Here is a 15,724-nt window from a genome sequence, read left to right on the forward strand (position 1 = left end):
TGGTATCTGTTGGTGATGGAATATTATTGTGCTCAAAGGAATAATGAACTGGAGGAATCCCATGTGAACTGGAACAACCTCCAGGAATTGATGCAGAGTGAAAAAAGCAGAACCAAGAAAATGTTGTACACAGAGACTCATATACTATTGTAAAATCAAATGTAATGGACTTCTCCTCTAACAACAATGCAACGATGAAGGACCTATGAGAAAGAATGCTATCCACATTTAGAGGAAGAACTGTGGGAGTAGAAACACAGAAGAAAAACAACTGCCTGATCACATGAGTTGGATGGGGATATAATTAGGGATATTGACTCAAAATAAGCACCCTATTGCAAATATCAATACATGGAAATAGGTCTTGATCAATGACACATATAAAACCCAGTGGAATTGTGAATTGGCTATGGGAGGGGGTGGGAGGAGGAGAGGGATAGAACATGAATGGAAAAATGCTCTTAATTAATTGATTAAAATTTTTTAAATTAAAAAACAAATAAAAAAGATCATAGACTCCACACTAGAAATAATCATTAAGAACATCTTATCCAATCCCTTCCTTTTACAGATGAGGAACACTTCCATAAATGAATTGGATAAAGCATGATAGCATACTTGTTAAATATGTGGATGTTATAAGGAATACTTAAATATTGGATGATAGAGGTAAGCCTTAAGAAACTCTTCATAGGCTAAAATAAACAAATCTAATAAGATGAAAATGAAGAAATGAAAAGTTTCATGCCTGGGTTTCATAAGTCAACTTTATAAGTAGATGAGGTTAGACAAAAGTTAATGCAAAAAAAAAAAACTGGAAATTTTAGTGAGCTGAAAATTTCAATATGAATCAATATGTCAGCATAGTGTCTAGCATATGGCACTTGAGAGTCCCCTATTCTTCTTGATCAAACCAAATCGGAAATATAGATTTTAGTTCTGGGCACCATATTTTAGGAAGCTGTGCAGAAGTCATCCAGGGTGATGAGGATCCTCACATAAAGGTCAATTAAAATAAATTTGGCTATTTGACCTGGAGAAAAGAAGCTATCTTCAAATGTCTTAAGGGCTATCATGTGGAAATAGAACTACATTTTGGATCATAGTATCATGATTTTAGAGTTATAAGAAGTCTTAGAGATCAGCTAGTTCAATACCTTCATGTTAAGATAAAGTCCTGACATATAAGTAACTTTCCCAAGGTCACACGAGTATTTAAGTAGGAGAGCTAAGATGTGATCCTATGCCTGTTGACTTTCCACTATTCATTAAGATTCTGCTTGGAACTAAAGAACTGAACTAGAAACAATGGATAGAAGTTGCAGATGAACCAATTTAGGTTTGAAGCAAGGAAAAAAACTTCCTGAAAATTAGAGCTGTCCAAAAATAAAATTGATTATTTAAAGACATAGTGAGTTCCCTCTAACCAGAAGTCTTCAAATAAAAGAGGAATGACCACTTATTTGGGATTTTGTGTAGTTAATTTTTGTTCAAGTATAGGTTTGGATGGCTAGTGGGGTTCCTTCCAACTTTGTAATTCTAGATATAAGATAAAAGAAATGAGCTACTATTATAAACAACTGGATGGAAATTAGTGAAATTTGTTACACCTTGAAATGGTATAAGTTGAAAATATAAATGGGTTTACAGAAATTAATGAAGGATCTTTTTTTCATAACAAGTTATTAATAGAAGTTTGAGAGATCCAGAGCATATGCCTGATGTCACTAACAGTCAATGTGATGCGTTGAAAAGATCATTGTAATGTATGTATAACATTGTAAGTGAAATTGCGAGGGAAAAGGAGAGAGAGACAACAAGAATCATATAAACATGGGGAAAAAATGTAAAAATAAAATAAAAATTTGTTTAAAAGATCACTGGATTTAGGGGCAGGAGAAACCTATATTTAAATCCTGCCTCTGATCTTTATTATTTATCATCCCTGTAAGAATGGGCAAATCACTTAACACCTTGTGATAGGAGCTATGTTTGTTTTGTATGTATAGTGTCGTGAGGAAGTTTACTTAATTATTATTTAGGAGGCCTAGCAGCAGGGCTAGCGAATTCTAAATGGAATGGGGAAGCAGGAAGTATGGCTCTCTCTCTCTGAGACAGACTCCATAATGGTTGGGACAAGTTGTAACTGACCCTGAGAGACCTCAGAGGAAGTGGAGTTTGCACCCTGATTCCCTGGGATCCTGAAGAAAGACTGTCATCTACTTGTAGGAGATTTTTGGTAGAGACTATTAATTCCAACCTGAGTTACAGGTTATCTTGGGCTGGGTCAGCTCCTAGAACCTACCCACCTGAAAGAGTACAGCTAGTGGTCCTGGAAGAGCTGTAACATCGCTGGAGTGTGTCAGGACTCTGCTGTGAGGATATCCACTTCAGTCCTGTTATTCTCTGGGCCCTGCCTTGTTTTAGGTCTCAGTTCAGTGTAGATAAGTCCCTCCCTGATCCTGTGGTTTGCCCATAGTCTGGAAGTGTAGAAACCCCTATTCCCATTGTTTAGACCAGGGGTCGGCAATCTTTTTGGCCGTGAGAGCCATAAACGCCACATTTTTAAAAATGTAATTTCGTGAGAGCCGTACAGTGCTCACAGTGCGCGCTCCTGTAACAGCACCTGAAAAAAAATTGACTTTATGGCTTCTGCAGAAAGAGCCATATGTTGCCGACCCCTGCTTTAGACCATAGTTCCCTTAATTAAATTTGTTACAAACCCTCTTGTCATTTGCCTGCTGGTTTTCACAGACCCCTTGTGGGGGGCCTGTTACTTCTGTCAACAGACATTTTCCTTAACAGTAAACCCAGTCTCCTGAACTTGTTAAGTCCCCATCTTTTGTCATTCCTGTCTCCTACACACCCTTCTGGACCCACATATAATATTTAAGTTATCTCCCCTGGTTTTCCCCATAAGAATAGGCAGCAGGACACTGGCAAAGGTTACTAAGCTTTTTCAAGGCTCACCTAAGAACAATGTTGTATCTATATTCCTGTACAGGTTACAGTCTTTTCCTCCTTTCCCTTTTACCTCTAGTCCTTCCTCTTCTTTGACAACCCCAACCGCAGTGAGGTGGTGGCTTATTTGGCAGATAGAATGAGACAATTTATGTCTTTGCCACCTAACATATAAGAGTTGTAGTCTATGTGCTAGTCAGAAATTTTACTTGAACCCTTGCTGCCCTCTGGAGAATGCTGACCTAGGTTGCCTGTAGTAGTGTTTGAGGTGGAGAAAAATACTGCTTTATTTGAGTTTGTTTCCTTTTTAGTTGATTCTTTTAATCTCTTATCCATAAAGTTTTTTTAAATTGACTTTTATACTCTCCAAATACCTTATTGTATTTTAACCCATGAGTATGAATCACTGGACTAGCCCAGAATACTCCTCAAGTAACTCTCTGTAAAATAGGTTGTTATGAAGATCAAATGAGATGATGTAAAATGCTCTGTAAACCTTAAAGTACTACATAAGTATCAGATACATAATATACATGTTTCAAACGTGCCCCAAACATCTCCTGATGTCTCTCTCAAAGAATACTAAGTAGTCAAAATGATCAGAAGATTTTAGAACCATATAATAATATATATGTAAAAATGTTCTTGGCAACATTGTGATAACAAAATATCTGAATGGTTAAACAAGTGGAATATTACTGCACCATAAGGAATGATGAATACAAAGAATTCAGATAAACACGGGAAGATTTGCCAGAAGGGATACAATGAAAAAACAGAGTTAAAAAAATATATGTGAGGACTATAACAACGTAAATAAGGTGAACATTCAAAGACAATAAAATTCTGGTAAAATAAAATCTTTGATTTTGGGATGAGGCTATGAAAGTTAGACTGTATCCCTCCATTCTGTTAATAATTAATGAACAATTTTTTTCAGGGACCATGGAGGATTTGTTTGTTGGGAAGTATGTATAGTGTCAAAACAAAATGCATCAGTACATTTTTAGAATTTAAAAAATCCTAAAGCAAATCCAGCAATCCATTAAATATGTGGGAAATAAGGCATGCCCTCTATGAGGACAAAAATAATAGTTTAATAATAGACATAAAGGAAGATATAAATTAAAGGAGGCTTGTTTCAATCATTATAGGTAGACCAGATGAATGTAGTAAAAATACCGATACTTTGCAAACTAATTTATATAAACCATTCAATAAGAATCAATACAATAATAGGTTGTCATAAAACTGAAAAAAAAATTCTATTTTTAATGCAGGTCCTAGGCTTGTTTTTAAATCAACTCAATGGGTTTTCTATTCAGTTTTATCTTCTAGGATTTATATTTTTGTGTTTAGGTGGGAGTTTTGATTTGTCATTCTAGTTTTTTAAAATCTTCATTTAGCCAATTTATTGACTTGTAGTTTCTCTCTTGTGCATCAAAGTGTTTAGAAATATAAATTTTTCTCTCAGGACAATTTTGGTAACATCCAAAAAATTCTGATATGCTGTTGCTTCCATTTTTGGAGAGTTTCTATGATTTGTTTTTTGACCCATACTCTTTTTTAGGATTATGTCCTTTGGCCTCAATTAAAATTTGAAGCCTTCCTGTAAATGACTTTTGTTGATTATAATTTCTTTGTGTCTCAGTCAGTAAAAAATGTCTTTATGTCAATTTTCTTGCATTTGTGTAGGGTTTTTATGCTCCAGCATATGGTCAAAATTTTTAAAGGATCATGTGATATCAAGTATGTGTGTATACACACACACACATATATAATCCTCTTGCCTCAGAATCAAATATTACTCGAGGTCAATCATATGTAACTTTTATGATATGCTAATAATGTCCTTTCTTATTTTTTTGTAGATTTCCCTATATCTAAATTAAATTTATTGAGGTCCATCACAATTACAACTTTAGTGTTTATTTCTACCCATGGTATAATTAGCTTTTCTTTCAACTACTTAGGTGCTGTATCTCTTAAAGTAGCATGTTATTTCATTATCTTTGGTGCTTTTGACCATAATATAGCTTTGCTGCCTATCTTTTTTGGCTGTACTCATTTTTAAAAATATGTTTTTCTTGATTTTTGTTTAATTTCTGAACAAATAAGGATGTGGACCATTCTTAATGTGTCAGGGATGTCTTATTTGCATTGTTGGATCGATAGACTTCAACACTGTCTTATATTGGTCATTGGAGTTCATTGGGGAACATTTAGAATCCAAGAATATATGACTCAGCATATCAATGGGCTACATTTTTGTTTATTCTGAATAAGGACTGGAATCATTGCTAATGTGTGAGAGATGTTTTCTTTGCTTTGTGGAATCGAAAGAGTTCAACATTATCTTAAAATGGTTGTTCTGGTTCATTTGGGAACGTTTTTGAATTCAAGAATTAAAGATTCAGGTAGATATAATGAAAGGGATCAATTCAGGTTTGTTCTGAAGAAATAAGGATTGTGGACCATTCCTAATGTGTCAGAGATGTTTTATTTGCGTTGTTGAATCTACAGACTTCAACATTGTCTTATATTGGTCATTGTAGTCCATTTGGGAACTTTTTGAAACTAAGAATTGATGATTTAACATATCAATGGGCTACATTTCAGTTTATTCTGAAGAAATGAGGACTGGAATCATTGCTAATGTGTCAGAGATGTTTTATTTGTGTTGTGGAATCGAAAGAGTTCAAAGTTATCTTAAAATAATCATTCTGGTTCATTTGGGAACATTTTGAATCCAAGAATTAAAGATTCTGGTAGCTATAATGAAAAGGATCAATTCAGGTTTATTTTGAAGAAATAAAGATGTGGACCGTTCCTAAGGTGTCAGAGATGTTTTATTTGCATTGTTGAATCGACGGGGTGGAACCCTGTGTTATATTGGTTATTGTAGTTGATTTGGAAAAGTTTTGAAACCAAGAATTGATGATTTCATCATGTCAAATGGGCTACATTTCAGTTTATTCTGAAGAAATAAGGACTGGAATCTTTGGTAATGTGTCAGAGATGTTTTATTTGTGTTGTGGAATTGAAAGAGTTCAGCATTATCTTAAAATGATCATTCGGATCCATTTGGGAACGTTTTTGAATCCAAGAATTTAAGATTCAGGGAGCTTTAATGAAGAGGATCAATTTAGATTTATTGTGAAGAAATAAGGATGTTGGGCATTCCTAATGTGTCAGAGATGTTTTATTTGTGTTGTGGAACCAAAAGAGTTCAACATTTCTTAAAATGATCATTATGGTTCATTTGGGAAAGTTTTGAAACCAAGAACTGATTCAACATATCAATGGGCTACATTTCAGTTTATTCCGAAGAAATAAGGAGTAGAATCATTTCTAAATGTCAGAGATGTTTTATTTGTGTTGTGGAATCAAAAGAGTTCAACATTATCTTAAAATGATCATTTTGATTCATTTGAGAAATTTTAAAATCCAAGAATTAAAGATTCAGGTAGTTATAACGAAAAGGATCAATTTAGGTTTATTGTAAAGAAATAAGGATGTGGACCATTTCTAATGAGTCAGAAATGTTTTATTTGCATTGTTGAATCCACAGTGTTCAACATTGTCTTATATTGGTCATTGTAGTTCATTTGGGAAAGTTTTGAAACCATGAATTGTTGATTCAACACATCAATGGGCTACATTTCTGTTTATTCAGAAAAAATGACTTTTTCTGATGTGTCAGAAATGTGGTATTTGTCTTGTGGAATCGAAAGAGTTCAACATTATCATAAAATGATCATTCTAGTTCATTTGGGAACGTTTTGAATCCAAGAATTAAAAATTCAGGTAGCTTTAATGAAAAGGATCAATTTAGGTTTAATTTGAAGAAATAAGGATGTGGACCATTCCTAATGTGTCAGAGATATTTTATTTGTGTTGTGGAATCAAAAGCGTTCAACATTATCTTAAAATGGTCATTCTGGTTCATTTGGGAATGTTTTGAATCCAAGAATTAAAGACTCTGGTAGCTATAATGAAAAGGATCAATTCAGGTTTATTCTGAAGAAATAAGGATTGTGGACCATTCTTAATGTGTCAGAGATGTTTTATTTGCATTGTTGAATCGACAGGGTTGAACCCTGTGTTATATTGGTTATTGTAGTTCATTTGGGAACGTTTTGAAACCAAGAATTGATGATTCTACATATCAATGGGCTACATTTTGGTTTATTCTGAAGAAATGAGGACTGGAATCATTGCTAATGTGTCAGAGATGTTTTATTTGTGTTGTGGAATCGAAAGAGTTCAAAGTTATCTTAAAATGATCATTCTGGTTCATTTGGGAACATTTTGAATCCAAGAATTAAAGATTCAGGGAGCTTTAATGAAGATGATCAAGTTAGGTTTATTGTGAAGAAATAAGGATGTGGACTATTTCTAATGTGTCAGAGATGTTTTATTTGCATTGGGGACTCAACCGGGTTCAACTCTGTCTTATATTGGTTATTTTAGTTCATTTGGGAATGTTTTGAAACCAAGAATTGATGATTTAAGATATAATGGGCTACATTTTGGGTCATTCTGAAGAAATAAATGTGGGGATGATTCCTAATGTGTCAGAGATGTTTTATTTGCATTGTGGAATTGAAAGTGTTCAACATTATCTTAAAATCATCATTCTGGTTCATTTGAGAATGTTTTGAATCCAAGAATTAAAGATTCAGGTCTCTATAATGAAAGGGATCAATTCAGGTTTATTCTGAAGAAATAAGGATATGTCAGAGATAATTTTTTTTTGTGTTGTTGAATCAACAGACTTCAACCTTGTCTTATGTTGGTCATTGTAGTTCTTTGGGGAATGTTTAGAATCTAAGAATATATGATTCATCATATCAATGGGCTACATTTCAGTTTATTCTGAATAAATAAGGAGGGGGATCATTGCTAATGTGTCAGAGATGTTTTATTTGTGTTGTAGAATCGAAAGAGTTCAACATTATCTTAAAATGGTCATTCTGGTTCATTTGGGAATGTTTTGAATCTAAGAATTAATGATTCAGGTCTCTATAATGAAAGGGATCAATTCAGATTTATTCTGAAGAAATAAGGATGCGGACCATTCCTAATGTGTCAGAGATGTTTTAATTGCATTGTTGAATCAACAGACTTTAACCTTGTCTTATGTTGGTCATTGTAGTTCATTGGGGGAATGTTTTGAATTCAAGAATTGAAGATTCATCATCTCAATGGGCTACATTTCAGGTTATCCTGAAGATATAAGGAAGGGCATGATTCTTAATGTGTCAGAGATGTTGCAGTTATAATAACATCCTCTTTATCAAAAAGAGGGAAAGAACATATAGATAGTACAGTGGTTAGAGCACCAGACCTGTAGTTGGGATGACTTGGATTCAAATCTCGCTTGTTCCTGAGCAAGTAACTTAACCCCCATTGCCTAGCCCTTGTTGTTACTCTCTCTTAGAACTTATACTGGAGCAGAAGGTAGGGGTTTAAAAAAAAGAGAGAGAATGAGAAGTATGTTTCTATTTCATCACTGCTTTTATGAAACCAGGATTTATTATTGTACTTAATTTGTTATAATTTTTATTAACATTATTGTAATCCAGGTGGCTCAGTGAATAGAGAGCCATGCCTAGAGTCAGAAGGTCCTGGCTTCAAAACTAGACTCAGACACTGCCTAGCTGTGTAACCCAGGGCAAGGTACTTATCCCTAATTGTCAAGTTCATAAATCAACAATGATTTGTTCAGCATTTACTATGTTCTAGGCACTGTTCTAAGCTCTGGGGGGTAAAAGGAAGAGTTGGGAGTGGGGGGGGGGGGGGAGGAATTGGTTTCAGTCCTCAAGAAGCTCACATTCATTCTAATGGAGAAAACACCAGACAGCCAAGTATGTATATACAAGCTATATTCTGGGGAAATGAGAATCTCAGATGGAAGGCACTAGCAGAGGAGGGAACAGGGAAAGGCTTTTAACAGAAGAGATTTGAACTGTGTCTTGAAGGAAGCCAGGCAATGGAGATGGGGACTGAGACCATTCCAGCCATAGGGGAAAAGTAGTAAAAAGGCATGGAATCCAGAGATGGAGAGTTGTAAGTGAACACCAGGGGCAGCAAGGTGGCATAATGGATAATCGAGTGCCAGACCTGGAGTCTGAAAAATTCATCTTCCTGATTTGGCCTCTTGACTGTGGGCAAGTCACTCAACCCTGTTTCCCTGTTTCTTCATCTGAAAAATGAGCTAAAGAAACAAATGGAAAACCACTCCAGTATTTCTGCCCCAAAAATCCCAAATGGGGCACGAGTCAGATATGACTGAAACGACTTCACAAAAATGTGAAGAATAGCAAGAAGACCAGTGACACTGGGTCACATATCCTGTGGAGGAGAGTCAAGTGTAAGAAGCCTGAAAGGTAAGGAGCCAGGATGTTTGAACCTGGAGGTAACAGGGAATTTCTAGTGTTTATTGAGTAAGAGAGTGAGATGCTTTAACTATCTGCTTTAGTAAAATGGTTTTGGCAGCTAATTGAAAAATGGGCTAAAATGTAGAGGGAAGCAGGGAGACAAACCAGAAGGCTATTGCAATAGTCCAGGCATCAGGTGATAAGATCCTGCTCCAGGATGATAAATGATTGAATGGAAAGATGTTTTTAAAGTAAGGATGAAATGATTTGGCCACCGATTAGATATCTGGGTTGAATGTGAGTGAAGTTTTGGGGATGGAAATGAAATTGCAAATGCAGATAAAACTGAGAGAATGGTTGTGACCTTGGTAGTAATAGGAAAAGTTGGAAGAGGTAAAAGTTGGAGGAAGAAGCAGAAAATGAGTTCTGGTTTTGATATATTGGAACTTTCTGTGCTAGAAACTTCATGTATGACATGACCTCACCAAATGACTCCTCCTTACTTGTGATACTGGAGGGGGGGAAACCAATCAGAAAGGTGTGGGCAAGAGCCTGCCTGCCCTTACCTATCAAAACCTACCAAAACAAAATTCCATGGGGAATGACAGTGGACCTAGACATCCCATTCTGCTGGGAGGAATGACGGGCCCTGAAGGTAGCTTTGGATGCATTAAGTCCAGAGAAGCCTTTCATGTAACGTAGTCATCCAGCCTAAAGATCACCACACTTAAGACCTTGCTGATGGCCCTGGTCATGGCCCCTCTTGACTTGGAGATGCTAGCTGCTGCAATAGTTTGGGAGGGGGGCAACTGCCCTAGTTCAAACTTTTCTTCCTTGTCCTTACCTCTCTATGTTTCCACATAGGCCTCCTTCCTTTAGTTTCCCTTCTGAGGGTTAAAATACCACCTCATCATTTTTCATGCCCAAGCAGCTGCCCTAGAGTAGACTTTCCTTTCCTCCTCTCAGGAAGCTGTGATATAGTTGGAAGAACACTGAAATCTAGGGTTAGAAGTCAGTCAACAGCATTTATTAAGCGGTTCATAAATGCCAGTCACTGTTCTAAGTGCTTGAGATAAAAAAGAAATACATCAACAGTCCCTGCTCTTGAGGCGCTTACATTGGAATTGAGATAGGTACTCAACTACCTGCTTATTTCTGCTGAGGGGATGATGTTAAAGACACATATGGTGTGTTATAGTCCATAAAGCACTGTTATATGTGTCAAGTATTATTATACACATCATTAAAAGCATAATGGGAAGGGGCAGCTAGGTGGCTCAGTGGATGGGACATTGTGGGTTCAGCTCTTTCCAGTTGTGTGTCCCTGGGCAAGTAACTTAATCCCAATTGCCTAGCCCTTACTATTCTTTTATATTGGAACTGGCATTGGCTATTTAGCTCCCCCCTAGAATATATGCTTAAAAAAATTCTTTTTGCATAATATTCACATCATATATGACCTTTTTCTGTTTTTGTATAAGGAAATGTTCATGTTAAACAGTGTTAGTAAAAGGTAATAATTTATAAAGAAATACAATAATTCAAGGAGCATCTCAAGTTATTTCTTGGTCCTGGAACTTTGTTGTAATGAATACTTTCTAACTAGACAATCACTGACTAGAGCTTGGAACATTGTCATTAATAGATATTTCTTGCAAAAAGATTCAATCTATTGTTTGATTCAGTGATTATTAAGTTACCCATACTCTTTGACCCAGAGTCCAGTGATAGGCATATACCCCAAGAAATCAAGACAGAAAGGTCTCACGGATACCAAAATATCTGTTGCAACACTTTTTATGGAAACAGAACTAAAGACAAAGTAGGTATCCATTAACTGAGGAATGGCTCAACTGTGGCACATGAATATAATGGAAATAACAAATATGAAGAATTTGGAAAAAACATGTAAAGAATTTGTGAATGGATATATATTTGCAGAGTGAAACAAGCAAAACCAGGAAAAAAATAAAAATGAATGTTATATAATTTTAATGACCAAACTTTCAACTAAGAGTTAGAAAACACACCTCCTTTCATTGCAGTGGACATGTAAAATACTGTATGTACCATCACACAGTGAACGTGTTCATTGGTTTTGCTGAACTAATATATTATACTATCTTTTCTTTTTCTTTCTTTTATTTTTTTAAACCCTTACCTTCCATCTTGGAGTTAATACTGTGTATTGGCTCCAAGACAGAAGAGTGGTGAGGGCTAGGCAATGGGGGTCAAGTGACTTGCCCAGGGTCACACAGCTGGGAAGTGTCTGCGGCCAGATTTGAACCTAGGACCTCCAGTCTCTAGGCCTGGCTCTCAATCCACTGAGCCATCCAGCTGCCCCCTATCCTATCTTTTCTTAATCCTTGTTTCAAGAGAATGCTTTCTAAGTAAGGGGCAAGGACTATATTTGGAAGTGATGTGACTTTAAAAGTTCAGTGATTTTTTGCTTTTATGTTGTCCACTTATTGCAGTGAAATGGACATCTCTCATCCTATAATTTTCTACTTTAAGAATGAAGCAGCTTCTATTTTTCTACCTCTTTTGACCCCACAAGCCTCAACTTTCATTCATAACCAATTTAAAGTGAGGACTTTAAAGTGAAACATAATTTGTGCCTTTTCAAAGAAAAATTAATTCACAATTATAATTACAAATTTTAATCTCCAAGCTGAATTTTCTAAAGACTGTCCTGCCTCCAACCGTGTCAATTTACAGTTACTTAAAAATAGCAGCAGCTGAAGCTATCAGGAAAGTTGGCAGCATCATTGTGGATATTAAATAACAATTTGTGCCACAATTTGCATCCATTTTCTGTAGTGTAGTGCCATGATTTGCTTATCAGCATAGTAATTGTGACATAAAACCTAGTCACATTACCCAGTATAAATTCTTCCCTTTAATTCTTTTCATACAGATGAAATACAATACAATCACTACTTTAGAAGTAAATGCCAGATATTTGAAGAGAAAGAAATTTATAGTCCAAGGAGGAGCAAGGGGAAGAAAGAGAACTAGGCAACATTCTCCAGTGCCTGAATGCTGACTCTAATGTACATGAACATCATTTTTGTTAAGCATCAACCAACAGCTTTAGATCCCCAGTCCCTCAAAGGAAAAGCCAAATAAAGTGGGTTTGAAAGAAGTGTGGGTGACCCAAATAACTCTGAAGAAAAGTAAATGAAAAACTAAAAAATCATGAAAATACATTTTTAATTTTCAGGAATATACAAAAGCAAAAGAAATCTATCTTTAAGTATGACATCACATCTACAGCCTATTTCTAATTTTAATGACTTCTTATTTAAGAGCAACATTTGCCTTTGCTTATAGACAATACAGCAGCAGGTGATAACTTTTCAAGCTGTGATTGCTTACATTTCAAATACAAACAAATGCAACATGTCTCAAATCACATCTCAGGCAGTTTAACCTAAAATGTATAGACAATTAAACAGTAAATTTGATGTAAAAAAAATACAAGTCATAATACAAGGTTTTACATACATTAGATTTTATAGGGCATATACTCAGAACTTGTGTTTACATAATGACAAACTAGTATCAATTAATCAGTGTCATCCTTGTCATTAACAACCAAGGGAATGATGAATGGAAAGAAAATATTTTCTTAGACCTTACAGAACCTTAGAATTGTAAGGGACCTCAAGTTAACTAATCCATACCTGAACAGGAATTGACTCTCCAACATCCCTGATAAGTGAACATCCTGAGAAATGATCATCTAGCCTCTACTTGAAGGCTTCCAGTGATGGAGAACTCATTACCCTGAAATAGCCATTAGGGCACTGTTAATTACTAGGAAATTCCCCCTTACCTCAACATTTATTAACTCCAATTACAAGAGTTTTTATTTCATAGTCTGCTCTCAAGGTGACACCACAACAAATATTCTATTACCAATCTTATATTTGGCTGAAATTATACAAATAGGATGGTGTTTGTCTTCCATACCAAATATTTCCTTAAGATTAAATTATAACCTAATTATAATTATTCATATACCTATTCCTTGAAACTAAATCAAAGTAGAGTATATTATTTTAATAGTAATGCAAAATACTCATTTGATCTTAGGGTTTTGTTTTAAAATAGTTTTAATTCTATAGTGATTAATTAGTAGTGTTTATTTTTATAATCTGAAATTAAATCCAACTATTATTCAGGGTGAAGAAAGGAAACACTGGAAGGGATTATCATGATGCTTAGGGAATTTAGTTATGCAAGTATTGACTATTTAAATTTAAGCCATAAATGATTATAGTAACTCATTTATTTTTAACTGAATATTTTACTTACATGGCAGGCAAAAAAATTAAGAAAACATTCTAATGGACTCAATACACTATTGGTGCTCAGACTGGAAATACCAGCAGAATTTCACACTTGACTCCCTTGTCTATTCTCTAATAAGGATGGGCAATTCCAATCTCTACCATAAATCCAAAGCAATAAGCAAATGATCTTTCACAAGATAGGTCAGACAATATGCTGAAAAAACCCTACTCACCAATATTAAAGGATGCCAGATTGAGTCCTATATAGGGAAAACTGTCTTTTCCAAACACACCATTAACACACTGAAGTCCCTTTTAGAGTTGAGGTTTACACAGGCAGACCTAAGGAGACATGTATGCTGTAACAATTTATCTTTAAAATAATTTCCTATAATCTTATTACATTGTTATTTAGGGTATTATCTCATTATTTCCAAATATGACTGTAGGTTTATTTCCAATTTCAGAATTCCATTCCAGAAATAATACACTTAACATTTTAATTGTCCCCATCAACTGCAGAAATGACCCAGCATTCATGCTTTTTAAAAACTCTGCATTTGAGAACCAAATTTCTCATAGTCTAAACAGCTTCTCTTAATATTCTAAAGTCACAAGTCCCATTTACACCAATTCTCATTAGTTTAATGTCCTATTTATATCTTAACTTCTTGCCCATTTAGTAATTGTTCTGAGAATACTCTCATTTTTCCATTTTCCTTCTTATTCCCAAATCTACTTTATTCCCCAATTTCATTCTGTCCCTAAAAACATTTACTGGCCTTCATTCTCCCCTTTCTCTAAAGTTCTGAGTTTCTCTTTTAGAAAATACTTTCAGAAAATTAGCATTAACATGATTATTAGATATTCCTCACAGCCAGCAAAACTTAAAAGAGTTCTATTTTCACAAAAATACAAAAAGGATAATAGTTCAATTTGAAAAGTGTTGGTGAAGAAGGGATTCCAAACTGAGATCATGCTAATACAGTTAATGTAAAATGGAATCTTAGCTACTCCTAGTTAAGCTTCAAATGAACAAAACCATATGTGGGGATCTTCTGACTCTACAAGATAGCCAAACTTTTGTCCCTTCTCACTTCCTAGAATTAGATCCTTATATACTTACCTATTAGGCAAAATGAGAAAGATAAAATGTCTTTGAAGTCCTCCCACTGCAATTAGTTCCTTTTCTCATTCCCCAATCCAATCTCATCTCACTCCATTTTCCACAAGGTTCCTTTTCTTATTCTTGCATAAACTATTAGTAGCTAAATATCTAAGTGGTTAATTAAGCAGACTCTCTAGAGATATGGGTATTTTGATAAAGAATTCCAGTAAAATGAAGGTTTGAAGGAGGGAAGCTATCTCCAACTCCTTACTTAGAACACTAGGGACAGATTAGGTTTCCTGACTGCTACTGCCAGAAGGCTCCCCAAATGCTCATGTGAACTTAGACTGCAAAAGTATGAAAAATGTTTAAGATCTAGCATAGTATTTTAGAAGAGCTGCTGCCCCTAACCTTATACATGATGTTCTCCATTTCTGAAAATACATAAGGTTCTAGGTTACACATTATATAAAACAAATTAGTTTTCTGCTTTATTCTTATTTAAAATGTTTGAAATTCTGAAATTTTTTTTAAAATAAGGGATCACTGAAAGGTACTCTTAAAAGGTATTATCTACTTTATTTCAAAGAGGTAGTTAGAATAGTAAATTGGCAGCATTTGGCATTCTTAAAATTTTTCATTTTAAGAGTAATTTAAGTTTAGATTTTAAAAGGTATCAGTGCCCTAATATACATGGTCTTTTTCCAATAATTATTCAACAGCTCTCAATGTTTTTAATTACTAAATGAACATTAAATTTTAAAATGACCTGACAAAATATATTCAAACTAGTCCAAATTTGGCAATGTGATTGAGATAAAGCAGCAAGCCTACAGTTTTTCTACTTAATATTTGTTGAATTTGCCAAAGTCAAATGGAAACATTACTTCCATGTCTCATATACTCTACATATACACGTAAGCTTGATATCAGTTATTTGGAGACAATTCTCTTAAGGGAAGTCACTCAATTCT

Source organism: Gracilinanus agilis, chromosome 2, assembly GCF_016433145.1.
Source record: "Gracilinanus agilis isolate LMUSP501 chromosome 2, AgileGrace, whole genome shotgun sequence".
Taxonomy (NCBI): Eukaryota; Metazoa; Chordata; class Mammalia; order Didelphimorphia; family Didelphidae; genus Gracilinanus; species Gracilinanus agilis.